Genomic DNA, 5,014 nt, shown 5'->3' on the forward strand with positions numbered 1-5,014 from the left:
GCCCCCCCCATTAGTTTTTCCCACAACCCCCCCCCCGCCACCAACACACACACACACACACACACACACACACACACACACACACACGCAGCTTCTATTTTTCCAGGAGCTTTTGAAATTTTGCTTGGCTCATATTCCTGAGGCCAATGGACAGGAAATGAAAACTGGATAGGAAAGGAGCTGAAAACATCTATAAATTTTTTGTTGTGTGGGGTATGATAATTTTCCCATCTAAGATGTTTAAAAAAAATAGATTTAACAGGAAATGTTGCTTTATATAGAAGATCTGCCATTCTTTAATATTTGTATATGGTTATTATTATCATTACCAGTTAAAATCACCATATTAATAGCTCTCTTGAATAATGGCTTTCATTTGACCACCTGAAAAGTTTAGAAAATATTGAGATAAATTGCCTTGCATTGTAATTATAGGGATGACATTCTAAGCAAAGTCCTATCCTGTTGAAGGAGTATGTCCCATAGAATTACAGTGCTTGAAGGGAAAACCTTTCTTAACTCGTATCAGTTACTCTTTTAACTTCACTTACTATAAAGGAATAGTTTCAAATCATTTAATCTAAACACGAAAAATAGCCCTTCTAATTGTATTTAAGATTTTAAGATTTCCTAGTTCCCTGTCTTCTTCTATCATGTATGCATTTGCTCCCCAATCTATATTAAAATAGAAAAAGCTAAAAACAATGTAATGAGGTTGTTTTCCTTAAAGACCTGCTCTTTAGTTTGAGATTATTTCCTACTTCCTATTTTGGTGTTCAAATGCCCTTCCTTTTTTGAAGTTATGGATACAATAGATGGAAGGTTTTTGTTTATTGTCCTCACTTGACAAAGTGAAAAATTGACCCTTCCACACTGCTCCCCAAATTTAATTTTGAAATTTTACTTTTTAAGGAAATTCAGAACTCCTGAAATCAGCTCCATGCCTTTAGACTCCCATGACAGAACACTCTGCTAAATGCCACAACTGGGGCTGCAATAAGCCAGACCACGAAAGGATGCCTGCTGATGACTTTGCTGCTATAACTTAAGAAATAGATTAGGTGACTGTTGCTGGCGTCCCAGCAGTCATAATTCTTCTTCAGATATTTCAAAAGGATAAGGTAATTAAGTTAATAATCCCTGTTGTTACAAATACTAGATGTGGCATTGTTCATTTATTGCCTTCTAACAGCCATGATATCAATTTACAAAAGAATAACTTGGGGGAAGTCCTGGTATTGAAGACTCTAGAAAGAAACTAGGATCAAAGACTCCTAGATTAAAGGGTTGATTTAGGATAAATGTTAAAAGGCATAATGTGAACAACACACTTATTACAAACAAGAAACCCCAGTCTTACCTACTGTTCTATCTGGTGACAGGCATTTCACTTCCTGTGAAAACAAAACAAAAATGGAAACATAAATGAGTGAAGTAAATTGTTACTTGGGCAATTAACATAAAAGCACTTGTATTTAGATACTTTTAATTTACATTTCAAATGAAGTTTAATAGTTAAAGTAGGTAAGGCCACACAGGAAGAAAAATTTGACTTCTAAATATGTACATATTTGAATAATATGTACAATAAATGTGCACATATGTTTTACAAGCCTAAAAAGTTCACTTATCTATCTGCTGAACTTTGAGTTCATAATATTTAGAGTCTTAATCTGGCCTCTTTTAAGGAACTAAGAGAGTATAGTTTAAAAGGCTAGATGGTCCCACTTCATAAACCACAGACATCCAAATTAGCATAATCTCATAGACTCACAGAGATAAATCAGTATGTGGTCAAAGAAGAATTTTAATAAAACATGAAAATTCTAATAAAACATGAATTTTAATGAAACATGAAAACCTAGGCCAACTGTGCAGTATTTCTTCAGACCGCTGTTTCTCAGTGTCATCGCATGCGTACAACTGATGTGGCCAGGGGCTGGTGAAAAACTTCTGGAAGAAACCCAAAAACTTATGCAAAATGGTGGCATTTCAAATCTATCTGCCAAGTTGACCTAGAAAGACCATTTCATGGAACATTTGCCTTAATTAAGTCTCTGTTTTCCCACTTACATCCTACTCCTGGGCAATCTGCCAGGCCTGCTACCTCTTTTCAGAAGCCCTGGGTGGGTATCTGTGTTCAGCGTCTGGTGCTCAAGAAGGCTCTATCCTCATACCTCTGTGGTCCACCTTGCCCTCTAAGTATATATGCTCTGTTCTTTTCCACATTCAACTTTTATTTTTGGTTCAATAACATATAAGGTTTTGTCCATAATGGGGTCCCAGACTACAGCTCGTGGGCCAAATCCAGCCTCCCACCTGACTTTATAAATAAGGTTTTGTTGGACCACATCCATGGCCATTTGTTTATGCACTGTCTGTGGATGCCACAGTAGTTGAATAGATGCTACAGATACTGCATGGACCACAAAGCTTAAAATATTTACTCTCTGGCCCTTTATAGAAAATGTTTGCTGACTCCAGTCTACAAGGAATAAAACGCACGTTGTTGGAAGGGATTATCCAACTACATGGGCTTGGGCGCTAATTCCCTATCATAGAAACATTTCAAAAGAATTTTTTAATTTAAAGTCATTGCCTTTCAACCCACTGAGGGAAATAAAAAATTCTATGCAAAGATAGATATCTGCCCATTTTTTCTTCCATTTTAGTTTTTATTTCGGTCTTCATATAGATTCATAACATTTGCTGAGAGAAGGGGAATTATTTGGGGCAAGTGTGATCAATGCTGAAACAGGCAAGGCTTTGACAAAATTTGAGGAAGGAGAAGCCACCCTTGCCTTTCCACCATCCCTTCTCTCCTGTCCTACCCTCTGTGCCTCCCCTTCTTCCTCGCCGTGCTCTAGGTCATTCCCAGATTCCTTCGTTATTTGAGTCAGCCCTCAATTAATTTTCCCTTGACTCTTAACTGATAGTGACTTCAGTGGTACTTTTCCAAATCTCCCAAATATAAATATCTTTGGCATTTATATTTTATGATGAATTTCTGAAGCTGAGAAATTATAGCAGAATCAGACCTTGCCAATCAGGGAGCTGAGTGTATGGGTTACTGTCATGTCAAGGTTTGGATCTCCATTGGGAAGACCCTGGGCCAGCTGCTCTCCAATGGCCAGTAACCACTCAAGAGGCAAGAAGCTTCCCCTGGGGTGATACACCAGCATTATATTTTTCTATTATGTCATGAAATGAAAAAGATTGAGAAGCACTCAAGCCTAGGAATAAATCATTATGTGTTTCACTTAACCCAAAGGGGGAACTAATCTTGGGAAATCAGAGTTAATGATGACCACTTTATATTTCCTGGAAAGTTAAAAGAAGAATCTGCTTGTAAGTAAATTAGTAATCTTACTTAGATAAAATTAGATGGAGTCCAACTTTAGATCAAGCTCAATCAAGAATAAAATCAAGTTTTACTAATCAACTAGGATTGTACACTGGTTACAAGGATATAAAGTACACCTCTGTCCTCCTCCCCTGCATCCCAATCACTTCTCCCAATGCCTGGTCCATAGTAGGAGCTCAATATTCTGCAGTTGTGCTGCCCTTAGTGCGATCCACAGACCTGCAGCATTGTCATCACCTGAGAACTTGTTAGAAATGCAGAATCTCAGGCCCACCCCAATCTCCTGAATCAGAAGTTGCTCTTTAACAAAATTTACCAAATGATTCATATGCACGAAAGTTTGACAAGCACTGGGTAAGACACCAAGTGAGGTGAGAAATCTGCCTGTGCCATCTAAAATTTGGAAGATGTGAAGTTAAAAATAAGTATTTCAGGAAAGATGAAAAAAAATCTAATGTAAAGGGGAAAAGTATTTTTCTCTTAAATAAAGTAGTCCAGTAGTTAAGATTCCATGCTTCCACTGCAGGGGTTGTGGGTTCGATCCCTGGTTAGGGAAGTTCCATGTGCTGCGTGGTGTGGCAAAAAAAAAAAAAAAAAAATCCATAATGGGAGAATGCTATTTTGTAAACTCAGCACTGGGACAAGACTTCATGTACCACACAACAGACAGTCTGGCCCACGGAGAGTTAAGCAGAGGTCCTGATGTGGTCCCCAACCTGTACCATTTCCTTTAAAATGCTGTGGAGAGGTGAAACCCTGGTGTGTTGAGCTTAGTCTAGGCTCTATTTTTCCTGGCAGAGAATTCCATCAGCTTCATGCTCATGTGGAGGGCTCTGGGCTCATAGCAGGAAGGCTCACCAGGACACAGAGATGATTTAATGGACCGTGCAGATCTCCAAACTGGAGCCCATTCCCAGAATAGAAAGAAGCACCTGGGATTCTTGGAATACCTTGTCATGGGGCCAGAAGGAGGGATAATCCTCTCCATGGTTTAGTGAATTTGAGATGGTATGTGTTGGGCCACGCTGACTTCTAAAAGAAAGAATTCAGGGCTTCCCTGGTGGCGCAGTGGTTGAGAGTCCGCCTGCCGATGCAGGGGACGCGGGTTCGTGCCCCGGTCAGGGAGGATCCCACATGCCGCGGAGCGGCTGGGCCCGTGAGCCATGGCCGCTGAGCCTGCGCGTCCGGAGCCTGTGCTCCGCAACGGGAGAGGCCACAACAGTGAGAGGCCCGCGTACCGCAAAAAAAAAAAAAAAAGTGGAATTATCTGATATTTGGGAGAAAGAATCACATTTGCAAATCTATAGAATAGGAGATAACAATGACACACTTGGCTTTGATCCTCGGCCGTCTTTAAAAATAAATGTTTCTGGAGCCAGGGACCAGAATAAATACCACGGTGGAGAGAACTGTCTTCTGCTCTGTCTCTTCTACACAGTATAGTGTTTGAATTTGTCTGGACATGGTTAGGAATGTGCAAAGCCAATTATTCTGACTCTGAGAGGATCGTGGGCATCCTTCTTTTAGATTTCCCCAAGGAAAACAGAGGCAGAATCCAACTACAGGGAGATTCCTGGAGACGGCCCGAGTCACAGGCATCCTTGTAGAGAGCTGACAGGGACCACAGGCCTCCTTTGGGACTCTGTAAGT

The sequence above is a fragment of the Lipotes vexillifer genome, unplaced genomic scaffold (assembly GCF_000442215.2).
Source record: "Lipotes vexillifer unplaced genomic scaffold, Lipotes_vexillifer_v1.1 scaffold732, whole genome shotgun sequence".
NCBI lineage: Eukaryota > Metazoa > Chordata > Mammalia > Artiodactyla > Lipotidae > Lipotes > Lipotes vexillifer.